Here is a 14483-nt window from a genome sequence, read left to right as displayed (position 1 = left end):
CTTAATGAATAGAATGATTTTTTCTAATGGTGTTTGTAAGTAGGATCACAAGTCTGCATCTTGTACAGCAATTAACCACTAGGAAGAATGTATGCGGTGTATCATTTGTTGAAACTGTACTTTCTATTTTATTTGAAACTGTCTCATTGCTATATGTTTATCAATAAAACTTTGAAATGAAAAAAAAAGAAAGTTAAAAAAAATAAAACAACACTCTGCTAATAAAGAGGACCTTGGAAAAATATTTTCAAGCTATAGAGTTCAAGAAATTGTACACATAATATTTAGATGAAGCATTTTAAAAAGCAAACAAGTAAAACACCTAATAAAATATGTGAAAAGCCATGAACACACATTTTACAGAAGAGTATACAGATAACTAATAAGCACATGAAAGTTGATCAACAAAATTAACCAGCAGAGAAATACAAATAAAATACAACTCTTAGCTTTCACTACATTCCTATTGAAATATCTATAACTGAAAATAGTGACCACACTGATAACAAGAATGTTGAGTAGTTAGGTCATTCATACATTGCTAGTGGAAAAAAATAAATAGTTCAGTATTTCTAAAAATAGTTTAGAATAGCATTATAATTTGAAACACTACTAGTATCACACAATGATAACACTTTTTTACCATTTCATGTAATTTTATATAAAAGTTTCTCAGGAAAACAACACATGTGCAGAGCTCCCAAAGTACCAGAGCTGTGGTCCCTCACACTTCTTTTCTGAAGTGGGAAAACTGAACAGAGAATGCAAAACATGATTCCATTTTGTTCTTAACTGTTTCCGCCTATGCAGTCAGTATTTCAAGCAGAGTTTCTATTCCTTTGCTGGTACTTTTGTTTTTTCCGATGTGGAAATCTGGCTTTTCAGCTCAGCTTTGACTTTATTTGCAACTTCTTGGTCAGTACTCTGTAGAAGTCTTGAAAGAATAGTAGCACCCCAATTTACACTGGCCCAGAACTTCAGGTTCCTCATGCTAACATGCTCTATGAGGGTTTTCACAAAACAACGTTCTCTTCCACCTTCTTTCATCTTTTCTTCTTGCTCTATTAGACATTTCAAAACGAGGTGTCCTGCAGGATGTTCTGCAACATGAAGCTTTCCATCCTGGCCCCCAGGGTGTAGTTCCACTGCTGCCAAGCTGGCAATGGCATTCATGGCAGGCTGGGTGTCTCCAGTGGTGCATTCCAGGATGTCAGACACCAGGACACATGCGGATTTATCGAGCACCATCTCTTGGGCATTTCTTTGTAGGTAGTTTAATATAGCTGGAGAAATAGATTCTAAGAGCTCATGACCACAGATCTCTGTGTCTTTCTGACTGTGTGTGTTTCTGTCTCCTGTTTGCAGAACTTCAATGATTTCTTGTACTGTATGCACAGAGTTTCTGAGGCTCAGTAAATACAACAAGATCTTCCTTCCATATTTGTCTTTTACTATGTTAGACAAGGAATTAATAATTTTTGATATGATAATCTGCTTCACAAGCTTAGTATCATCAATACAACCAAATGCTGCCAGGAAAACCAAATGAGTATTGGCTGTTAGCCACTTTTTCGACATATGTCTTCTCTGTTTTCACAATTACTTTTCTGCCTTTGGGCATGCCATGCCACAAGCAATTCATGGCCACTCGAGCACCATCATGTGTGTGGCCCAGGTATGCCACCACCTCATGCATGGCTTTGATCAGTTCTGATCAGAGGTGTGGGATTGCATAGGTTAAAAGTCCAAGAATACTTTATGGACTGATGAATGCTTCATCACAGCTATCTTTTGAGCCATTGGAGTTAGAATCTGTTTCATTTCCTCGATAATAAGCTCTAATTTTTGGGTTGTACTTCTAACACCTTCTCCAGAGTTGGGTGTTCTGTAGACTTGTAAAGCTGAAATGTGTTCCCATAGAGCTCCTCAGTCAGCATGTTCCTCTGCTCCAGGACAGCTTGTCATTGTATGTGTATTCCATGATGGCCGAGGCTTCCGCATGCCTTAACATCTTCCTCACATGGCCTTTAAAACTTCTGATTATCTCTGCAATCTGTGGTTTACTACTGTACATGAGAAATTTCTTAACAATATTTCTGGAATATTTGGATTTACTTAATTCAATGAAATCATCTCGCAATTCGTCAAAAACCTGTTTTCTGAGTTCTTCATTACTGTCCTGAATACAGCACTAGATCACACGAATGGAATCACGTACAAATGCAATAGTTCTAATTTTCCCTGAATCAACTTCTGCAAATCACTTATCAACTTCACTCATTTTTCTTTGTCACAATCCTTTCTTAAGATCTCCCCAATCTGTTTTGCTTGAACAACAATGTCATAGTTGGTTTTGTCACTGAGCTGCTTGCTGTGCTTTAGCTCTTTCTTCTTCTTTTTGAAGTCATCCCATTTCAGTTTCTTGGATGCTGATTCATCATTCTTACCATCTGGTTGGAATTTTCCGTTGAATGTATTTGCTGAAATTTGCTCTTCAGTCCTTTGTCCCCTTGTTATTTGTTCTTGAATTGTTTCACATCCCTTTTCTCAGGGTTTGTGGTACTTTTCTCAAACTTCTTAGATGTAACCTTAGGTGCCTTTTCCTTAACACTTTTTTGAGGAATGTATTTGAAGAACTAGAATCACTTTTTCTGAAATTTGCTTTTTTCTTGTGGAGTTATGCTCCTTTTTGTGAGCTTTTTATTTTTCCCTTTGATTTCCAACATTTCAACTCACACACGTGTGGCCAAGAGACAAGAGCAGCTGCTTCCTGAGTGCCTCTTACAATGATCACACTTGAGAACTTTTGTTCACATCAAAAAATCTATGTAAGTGGGCATACAAAAAACATGTATCTTTATATATAATCTTTATTTGTAATAGTGAAAACTGTAAAAGCCTTGATTTTTTTCAAAGAAAGGGTAAATTTGTTTAGCAATAGAATCAATTGTCTATTAACATGTACAAATAAATATCAGGCTACCAAGGGCAGCATGTTGAATGAAATAAAGCCACCTAAATAAAAATGCTACATACTTTGTGATTACATTTATACAACATTCTTGAAATGACAAAATTATAAAGATGAAAAGCTAATTAATAGTTCCCAGTGGTCATGCAAATAGGCAAGTATATAGATGTAATGGGACAGCACAAGGGAATTTCTTTCTAGTGACAGCTGTCCTGTACGTTCTACAATAGCAGTTATATGTGAATCTGCAGATTTAGAAGATTCATAGAACTATATAAACACAGCAAATCACTATTAAATTTTGCAAAAATGTGTACTGTAATTAAATATGCTATGTAACAATGTAGATTTCATTTTTAGATATAATAGTAAAATTATGTAAGAAAGCACCATTATAGAAAGCTGGAAGAAGTACAGGGATATTTTGTTCTATATTTTGCAAATTCTTGTATGTCTATCAGCATGTCAAAATAAAATTATAGAATAAAAACCATATCATTTATTCAGGTTATAACATATCTACTAGAATATCATTACTTAAAATACTAAATAATATTAATCCTGATGCATTCATCTTAAAAGGCTCTATCAAATATAAAACTCAAAGGCATACTGCTGGGGTTGAAATCTGGGTCACCACTACTAAGTGATAATGAATCTTTAGCAATGATATTGACTACATTGTGCATCCCCATGCTCATTGGTCGATGTTGATGATGACACTAATGATGACATCATGGTTCCAATGATAATGAGACTTGATGTTGCCTATCTAAAGGGCAGCTAGGATTAAACAAAACTATAGAAAAAGCACCTTAAAAGAACCTTGTAACACAAAAGGCTCTCAATTAATGCCTGTTGTTGAAATAGTACTGTTTTTAATTGGCAAGTCACATACAGATAAGATGGACAAAACTGAAGACACCATGAGTGATACGCCATTACCATTTTTACTTCAAACAATAATCTCATGTGATTTGTTAGACATAGCTTAATACCTAGCCTTTAGAATATGCCTGATTCAGAATCACATTCTTCCTGACATTTACCAGCTATCTGCTTTTAACAAAATTACTTAACCTGTCTATTTTATTATTTGTAATGAGGAATAATAGGAAGGCCTGCATCACAGAGTTATTTCAAGAATGCAAAGAGACACTAACAGACTGAGAAACAGGAGATAGCTCAGCAATGATATATTATTTTATTACTATTATATGACCATTATAAAAATTGTCCTTTATTTTTAGAGTATACTGCAAAAGTTGAATGTCATCATATTCCAGGGAACATTTTAAATTTTGTAAGCAAAGAAGAAATATTTTCTTAGCTTTGTGTTAATCATAGTTATATTAACATAATATTTCCATAATACCATATCTTGACCTGTCTTTATTAATTTTCTTGTTTTAATACTTATGTGTACTTTTAATATTGCATCCTATTTCGAGACATGATTTTGCTAGCTTTGTTCTGAATTATGGCAATTACTTTCTAACTTTTTCCAGTTTCTAAACCCAATGATTCTCAAGATGGTAAAGTGTACGTTTGAGTCAGTTGTGGGAATCATAATTTCTCAGGGCAGGAAGTTGAATTTTATTAGATTATACCAATTGTAACTTCCTCCATTCTCACCCCTATCAGATTTTATCCTCATAACATCCTTGAACAATAAAGCATGTTTGTATTGCAGGCTTTTAATAGAGAGATTTTATATGTCTCCCTACCTATTGTGAACAAGGCTTTCAAAAAAGAACTTCAGTTATGCCTTTATAGGTCAATAATAGTGCATTTATTGACCACTCATTATTGGCAGGACATATAGTATCTCATTATACATTAGATATGATTTTTTAACGAAAGCCTTTATTGTTGTTGAGAGAGGGCTGCAAGAGATTTCAAGGATCTTCCAAACTTAAATAAGATTGTTACTATGTTAATTTTAATTTTGACAAAAATATGACTCAGCGATACACAGTAGTAGTAGTAGTAGAAGTCAGGAATAAAGTAATAGTGTATTCAGTATTGGGTTGTCAATTAGCACTAAAAGCCTAGAACAATAACTATTTCTTCTGTGTGTCTGAAAAGCTTTATTGTATTCAGATTTATACAAACTACCACAGATGTATAATCTAAGGCACAGCTCTTGTTCTTATCTTTCAGTTATCTTTAAAATAATTAATATATAACTAATGTATACTTGAAATACTCATAGTACTTCATTGCTGTTTTAAGGTAATTTCTTTTTTATTATATATGCCATGTTTATTCAAAAAGTTTACTTAATGGCAAGATAGAGGAGGAGTGAACTAAAATGTATCTTCATTAATATGTTGACCCTCTTACTACATAAAAAGTAAGTATTGAATTATAAGGCTTGCCATTCCCAATTCAATCCAATCCATTCCATTAGGAATGGATTATAAGGCTTACCATTCCATTAGGAATGGATTATAAGGCTTGCCATTCCCAATCCAATCCATTAGGAATCCTGCATACACAGGTCACATAAGAAATAATAATGACTATTGTAAGCCTTCTGGGAACAAGGATTCTGTCCAATTCACTTTTTCTCCATACTCATATTTTAGCATTCAGTAGTATTAAAAAGCCTTGCTCAATTGAGTTAGTAAGCAAATCTCAACAGTCAAATCAATATAAATAGGAACATCAAAATATCACTCCCAATATCAAATTAGAGACACTTTTAAAACAATTTAATGGATCTATGACATTAAGTGTATGTAATAAAATAGAGCAAGCTCTGAAGAGCTTATATAGTGTGCATTTCTTAGTACTCATCTTTCTTATAAGAGCAGCAGGAGTATAGAGAAGAAAGCTTCTAGCTTATGAAAGATGATCTACTTTAAAAGATGGAGTTTGGAAAGGGCACAGAAGGTGAAGCAAATAAGTACAACAAATATTTAACCATTTCTACAAGTGGAATAGACAGAGTCAGCTTGGCACTGTTCCTTGTGATTATAAAAATTTTGGGTTGAGTAATTGAAATAAGTGAAGTTAGGGATTATCAATCCATTTCTTTGCTATAATTTATTATTAAACATTAGCAAGCCATTTTAAGTTCTTGAACAAGACCTCTGAAAGATTTACAATTTACATTCAGATAATTTGTCTGGTAGTTAAGTATTGGAAAAAAGTGACTGAGAAATAAGAGTAAATTTGGCATTTTTAATTATTATCCAATTTTCTGGGCAACTATAAGGCTTTCCTTAATACTGGTCCATTCCCTGTCACTTCCATGAGATCTCTTGTTACTTTTTCCTCATTGCTGAGAAAAAACTCAACACCTAAAGCTAAACGTTGAAAGGTTTATGTCAGCTTACAGTTTTTAGAGATTTCAGTACATATATGGTGAGCTGCAAGGCAAGGTGGCCTGGCAGAGACCATTTTAGAGAAGAAATAGCCAGTGATATGCAGAACAAAGCAAAGCAGCCAAGTAATGAACAAGCAGTGAGCAAGACAGCAGCCCTCTTTCTGTTGCTTACATTCTATCCAGGCTATACACCCTTAAGGCAGGTAACACTCACATTCGGGTTTGTTTTCCCCATTGCCATGCTCACCAACCCTGTCAGTATACCAATTTAATAATCACCTACCCTTGAACCAAGAATCATACATTTAAACCCAGCATCATATACTCTCAATTCAGCCACCTATGAAAAGCATCACTTATGACCACATGAGGCCTTGGGAGACATCTAGAGATAAACCATAATACCACTTATGTTTAAGCCATGATTTCACAAACATTGAAATTAGAAGTTTACCTTTTAAACCTCAGTTGGCAAAAACCAAAATGTGAAAGCCATCAAAAACTGTATATAGGGGCCGGGAAGATGGCTCAGTAGGATAAGCACTTGACTGGCAAACGCAAGGATCTGAGTTCAATTCCCGGTTCTGAAAAAACAAACAAACAAACAAACAAAAAACCAACAACAAAACCCAAAAAACTGTATATAGGGGCTGGGGAAATAGCTCAGTAGAATAAGTGCTTGCCTGGCAAGCAAAAGGGCCTGAGTACTGCCAAAAAAAAAGAAGAAAGAAAGAAAGAAAGAAAGAAAGAAAGAAAGAAAGAAAGAAAGAAAGAAAGAAAGAAAGAAAGAAAGAGAAAGAAAGAAAGAGAAAGAAAGAAAGAAAGAACCTGTATGTTGTGCAGAAAGTGGCTTGTGTATTTTCTCTTTTCCTCTTTTAATTGAGAAATATACATCTATAATTGACTTAAATTACTTCTAACAACATTTAGAGAGGGTCTCACCCTTGTACTATGGGTTATCCCGTAGTCTTTGCCTTTTTGATTCACCACAATTCTCTTCCATTTTGACCTCCTGCAATCTGTCTGCTTTTTGGGTTTCCTGTCTCACTCTACAGGCACTAGTGTAATGTTCATTTACATTTCTTTTCCCTTGTAAGGCAATCACTAACATCAATATCCCTGAAATGGAGTTCATATTACTCACTCTCTACCTTGACTAGCTTGTTTGACTGGCCATAAAATAGGGATATCTACCACTCTCAGATTTTTGCAGGACTTTTATTAAGGTAGTTTTCACTTTTTTCTCTCCCTTTAGTGTTCCTTGATTGTATTGTTGTGGACACAACAGGTTCGATTTGGATACTGAATATTCCCACACTGATTGGTATTCACATCTGTAACCCCTTTCAGACATGAGCTGTTCATGAATCTAATATGTAAGACTAGATTTTCATTCCTCTAGGATATATAAGGTTTCAGAAGTTTCTTCATTCTCATGCACATAGTCTCAGTGTTAGGCATACTTACTCATGACATTCATAGCTTAGAAAATTTTGAAGCGGAGAGCCCTTGCTACATAAATATACAGAACTTTTCTTGTAAGGAATGTCTGACAGTGATGGCATTGCAAACTGTCTTCTTCCAACAAACAATGCAGCCAAGAAACAACAGGAAAGAAAGCCACAAGAAAATAATCTTGGAGGAGGGTTTTTCCTTTTCTTGAGGAAACCTGTACTAGTATTTGTCTTTGGCGTGAAACATCTGATGCATGGGCCAGCGAGATAGCTCAGTGGAATAAGCACCTGCTTAGGCAAACTCAGGGACCAGGGTTCAATCCCCAGCACTAGAAGTTTCACCAGACCCTCCACCAGGGCTGGCTGAGCTGGTCACAGAGTTGGTGTAGTAGTGCATGTCTGTAATCCCAACACTGGGGAAGCTGAAAACAGAAGGATCACTATGAGTCTGAGCTGCACAGTGAGACCCTGTGCCAAATACATAAAAATAAATGAATGAATGAATGAATTAATAAAATATCTGCTGCAGTCCCTTAAAAGTTCATAACTCCAATAGAACAAGAATATTGGATATTGTTTAAAGACTACTCTTTCTTCACTTGGAGGAGTGCTATAACTTTTCCATTATTCTTCACGATTAGCCTTGCTTATAAAGTGTCATTGGTATCATAACCTCCTGCATAAGTTCTTTGGACTTACTCAGGTCCCCATCTGGGCTTTTCTAATTATCCTTGATTTATAAGTATCAAGACCTACAGACAATGCCAATTCTCTTCTCCAGAGGCCTGTACCATGGGGGGGTGGGGAAGTAAGATGCCTCTCAGTGAGATGCCTGTGCAATTAAGCCCTGACATCATCACTACCTAGTATTCATGCATCAAATTATACTCAAGGTTCTATTGTTGATATATTAAATGGCAGTTAAGAATTTCTTAAACAATTGTTAGGAAGTGTTAATTAGAAAATAACCACTTGGAAGTTATCAGAAGTAAATCAAGCACTTCTAGAGGAAAAATTGACACAATATATGCAAATATCCAACACTGACATGAAATACAGGAAAATAATATTTATTAAACTTGGCAATAAAATTAAGAGTAGTGAAATATTATGTTTTCTGATGTAGACACAGATGAAAATTAATCCTGATAATACAAAATGTCAGCAAATATTCATCATATTTTCTTCACTGATAATATTATAAAACGTGTAATATTTACAAATTCTGCACTCCATAAATTCCTCTTTTAAGTAATATCTGAGCACTCAGGTTTCTCATAAGATCATGATAATTTATGTACTTTACTAAGTAATATGTAAATAAAATCTGTTCTTATACATTTGTACAAGAAGGCATGTTTAATTTCAAGTATCACACAATATGTGTTAGAGGACATCTTAGGGTTGAGAAGCATTCATTTAGAATAAGAATCTCATCAGAAAGAATTCCATGATGACACAGTGTTAATAGCCTTCTAGGTATCTTGTAAAACTAGCCCTGAGTTTAGTCTAATATTGTATATTCTAATATATGTATTTAAAAATTCATTAGAATAAATCAATTCCAAGTGTTTTGATGTTTAGCTACATCCTCCTTTTTTTTTGAGCCAGGGTCTTGCTGTGTACTCCAGGCCAACCATGAACTCACTATAGAGCCTAGCTTGGCCTTGAACTCGAGATAATCATCCGCCTTATCCTCTCAAGTGTTACGATGACAGGCATGTGCCACCACCCCCATATTATAAATTCTTTTCTAATGTTGTGTTTTAAAACATTCTGAAATTGTCTGAGATAAAGTGAAAATAACCCATAACAATTACCAACTTTATATTTTTACATAATTCTTGGCTGTTTTCTGAAACAAGTACATTATATGTTTCTCAGTAACTGTTTAATGAAAACGAGCTTACTGTGTTTATAGGGGTTATATATTATGTTTCATATGCTATGGTTTATATGGTTTATGTGCTGGGTTTATATAAGCTTTCTGTGTTCAAGTCATCACAGTGGGAGTTTTAACTTTTGATTGCTAGAAGATTGCATACACTGACACATGTGATATGTCTATTGCTTCTGTTTAGAATTCTTTAGCATTAGCTTCATTTTATTTTTATTTTTATTTATTTATTTATTTTGGCAGAACCAGAGATTGAGTTCAGACCCTTGCGCTTGCCAGGGAAGTGCTTATTCCACTGAGCCATGTCCCCAGCCCCTAGCATTAGCTTTAAACATGGAGACAGTATCCTACGGAATCATGGTTCATATGGTGTGTAAATAAATCATCAACTTAGTTCATCAGTTATTACAAGGATGATTGCATTACCAGAGTAATATATTATACAGAATATAGAATATAACTATTCTAAAACTTTACTATACAGAATATAATTATTTATATGTAATTCAGTATTATTTATTTTTGAAATGATCTGTGTATTTTTCTAAATGTTTTATGTATGTGTTCCTGTTCCATTTTTGTAATGCTTTTCTCCTATTGTTTTTAGTTTCCCTGTTTCTGTCCTTCCATCTCTCTATCTCCCCAAAAGAGAATGGTACATTCAACATGCAGTAATTTATTTTTTTCCACAAATCAGCCTTCAGAATATCTTAAATATGTTAAAAGTAGATTACATAGTTTTTTTGTAAGTATATTCTATTAAAAGGAAGATATGTATTGATAGACATTAATCAAAGAAAATTTCTTAAAATAATCAAACTATGCTCTAATTAAGAATTCAGATTTCTCAAGTATTATTATTGAAATTGCAACCTCTGTTTTACTAGATAATTGGTTATGCTAACATTGATATGATTAATGTGAAAGATTCACTTTCACCGAAGTCTCTAATAAATGGGAATATATTTCTATACTTATTTATGGGATGGGATGCCTAGGTAGCCTAAAGAAGAATTCTTGGATCCTATTCTGTCATGATAAACCCATTTGAGAAGGGTCCAGGGAGATAGTTCAGTAGAATAAGTGCCTGCCTGGCAAGCTCAGGGTGCTGAGCTCAATCCCTAGTACCATAAAAAAAAGAAAATAAAAATAAAAATATAGACGTGTATAAAATTAAAGTAATTTAAGACATTAAATCAGGTCTTTAATTGGTAGTTCAGAAATATTTATTTTTAAATAAACAACAGTAGTTCTTTTGGTAGTAGATAACATCTACTTTTTATGGAATTGTTGAGAAATGTGCTTCTAATTCTACTTCTTTTCTCGTTCATTCAAGGTTATGGAAATACAGATGAGCAAAAATTATATTATTATAGAGAAATACCTGAGTTTCTTTGATGCACTAAAAATAAATAATTTGAAATTCTAGATGTGTACTATAGCTAAAATATTTGCTGTCTTCTTACATGATAAATTCTTGCCTGCTGCAACATCATGAATAAACTGTAGTGCAATAAGTATCTAAAAGTATCACATACTTTAAATTTACTTGTCACATAAACTTACCTAGCCAATAATATAATAATTACATCAAATAATAAGTATTAAAATAAGTATAATGATTAACTATCTGAAGAGGTCTGTAAAGTTACATGCAAATAAAGTTGCTTCCTATTATTAAATTGAGGATTATTTAAATAGGTTTAGATAGGTCAAACCCTTTATTTTTTTTAATTTTATTTATTTATTTATTTATTTGTGTGTGTGTGTGTGTGTGTGTGTGTGTGTGTGGCCAGCTCAGCCCACCAGAGGGTGGGGCTGGCTGGCATGTGGTGCTGGGGGATTGAACCTTGAACCGTGGTCCCTGTGCTTTGCAAAGCTTGTTCTAAGTAGGTGCTTTAGACCACTGAGCCATCTCACCAGCCCAAAATATATATTCTTTTTTTTTTTTTTTTCAGAACTGGGGATTTAACTCAGACCCTTGCGCTTGCCAGGGAAGCGTTTATTCCACTGAGCCATCTCCCCGGCCCCTGGTCAAACCCTTTAAAAAGCTTACTTAAGGGAATCTGTTTTCTATAACAACTTTACTTTTAAATTTTAAAATTTTGTTTATTTTTTGGATACAGGGTATCACTATGCACTCAGACTCATAGTGATCCTCCTGTCTCAGCCTACCCAGCACTGGGATTACAAGTGTGCACCACCATGCCTGGTTTGGGGCAGGCACGGCACACCTTGGGTTCCAAGATGCTTAAATTGTTGGACTATCTCCCCAGCTGTAACTTTTATTTAAACAGGTGTAGTCATTCAAAATCATTGAACTTTTTCTAAGTCTTTACCTGAAGTTAAATGGATACTAATAAACATTTGTCATAGATGGAATTGGTAGTGATAGTGGCTTTCATAATGAAGAGCAATTTCAAGGGACCAATTCAGCACATTATTCTTCTCCTATTTTTCAAATTATTCACCTTTATATAGTTGCAGATTAACAATACAAAGAAATGTTATTAATTTATAAACTCTTCAGCCCTGTGTAGGCATGGCCAGATTTACCAACTTGCTATTTTTGGTTTAGCAACATTAAGAAGAAAAGTTTAGACAAATAAGCATATTGAGACAAGTGACATCTGCTTCAAGAAACTATACCAACAAGCTCTATTTCATTTTATTGTTTTGTTTCCATTTGTATGAATTAAAAGTTTTTGTTTATGTTTTTGTTTTTGTTTTTCAGTACTGGGGATTGAACTCAGGCCCTTGTGCTTGCCAGGCAAGCACTTAATTCTACTGAGCTATCTCCTGAGCTATCTCCTCAGCTTCTAAAGTTACTTTTAATAAAACTTTTTTAACAAAAGTTCTTTCTTTCTTTCTTTCTTTCTTTCTTTCTTTCTTTCTTTCTGTACTGGTGATTGAACTCATGACCTTGTGCTTGCCAGGTAATCACTTGTTGTACTGAGCTATCTCCTTGTCACAAGATCTGTTTTAAAGCATAAACACCAACACAAAATCCAGCATTTGGAGGCAGATTTATTTATGTCAATGAGGGACACTGATAAGCAACAGGAATTATTACTTGTGTAACTAACAAACCAAAGTACATTCAGGAAACATTTTCTGCTACAGAATTATCAAAAAGATGCCATGCAACCAAAAAGTCAGAGGATTACATTTTTTTGGTCTGCTGTTTAAGAAAAGAAAGTAGTTTCTTTGATTCACTAAAGGTCTTTAGTGAATTCTGGTCTTTAAGACCAGAAATATATAATACCCCATTTTTTGGTTACATGGCTTTTTTTTGATAATTCTGTAGCAGAAAATGCTTCCCTGAGTGTACTTCAGTTTGTTAGTTAAAGAAGTAATAGTACCTGTTTCATATCAGTGTCCAACATTGAAATAAATAAATCTGCCTCCAAAATCTTGGGTTTTGTGTTTGTGTTTATGCTTGCCATTTTATTGGGTGCATTGACTGAGAAGACCAACCATACTGACCTCTTTGATTACTGTTCATGGCCCTCACAGATGGAACAAAGATATTTTCAGGTCCCTCAAGTTTTCTTGAGTTCCCACAGAAATCTGGAGGAGGATTTCTGGCTCCTTGCTCAAGCTACTCAAATGAGATCACAAAGAGAAGAGGACACAACTTGATTAACTGTCTGTCTATCTAACTGTTTGCCTGCCTGCTTGCCTATTTGATTCTGTAAGACCACCAGGTGCACACGAGTTAGTCACTCTGTCAATCCTGCTCAGTTTGAGCTGAAGAAGAGTTTTATCAATTCTCATTTGTTAAGGCCACATTCAAGGGAAGAGAAGCCTGGAATGTTTAATCTTTGAGTATCTGCTAAATGAATGTGTGAGTCAGTGGAACAGACAACATAGGCAATAAGCTGCTCTGTCTGTCCACCAAGACTGGGATGCACTGGTGATGTTGGCTGATTGGGCCTTCACCTTTGTTTCCCTGGTGATCAACACATAGCATAAAAGAGCCCTTGCACTCTCCTTAGCTAAGTTGCAATGTGTCTCCATGAAGGAAGTGGCTAGGTGGGCATCTGAATGGTCTCTTTCTGAAAAGCATGAATGATTTATCTGTTGTGATATCATTAACAGGTACATCACATCCACTGTAGGGACATAGAATGGAAACCAATTCATTAAAACCCAATTGTTTGAGTCTGGGCATGGTGAAACATGCCGGTAATCCCAGCACTGGGGAGACTGAAAATAGGAAGATCACTGTAAGTCCAAGCTGTGTAAGGAGAGCTTGTACCAAATAAACAAACAAACAAACAAACAAATAAATAAAATTAATACCCAGTCCCTGACTGCAGGATAAAGGGCTTTTATCGAGTTCAAAATGAAAGGAAACAACTCATTGCATCTTAAAGGACAAAAAAGGGGGTGAAGACCCATTTTTCCTGAGAATTCCACAAGGTCACACCTGTGGGCTGCCATGGTTGCATCCCCTAATCTATACTCCTTTCCTTTCAGCCTATTGAACCAAGTACAGTTCATTGCCTGCATTTGACTAGAGACCACCCTCCAAATCTGTGTATACTTGTCATATGGTGTCATCTAATGCTCTCCCGAAAGGACTGTTAGCAATTGCTTCTGAGTTCCACTTTTGCCTGAAGAAAAATTGGATTGTCAGCCTTGACAAATGAGTTATGCTGTTTTGGGCCAGAAAACTAAGTATAGACTGAGCTCTACTAAATTGGGCCCTCAAGAGCCTACACTAAAAGCAGAGACACTAAATCTCCTGGAAGAGAAAGTAGGTGGAACTCTTGAGGACATAGGGGTAGGCAAAGAGTTCATGGACAGAAATCAAATCGCACG

General features: G+C 35.0%; 1 pseudogene; it reads right to left on the bottom strand.

Moving 5' to 3' along the window:
• Positions 1-802: 802 nt before the first annotated feature.
• Positions 803-6546, bottom strand: LOC101588216 (annotated as a pseudogene).
• Positions 6547-14483: the final 7937 nt, after the last annotated feature.

Source organism: Octodon degus, unplaced genomic scaffold (assembly GCF_000260255.1).
Source record: "Octodon degus isolate 3935 unplaced genomic scaffold, OctDeg1.0 scaffold00313, whole genome shotgun sequence".
NCBI lineage: Eukaryota > Metazoa > Chordata > Mammalia > Rodentia > Octodontidae > Octodon > Octodon degus.
The sequence above is the reverse complement of the archived record's forward strand: the minus strand, read 5'-3'. Positions and strand labels throughout refer to the sequence as shown.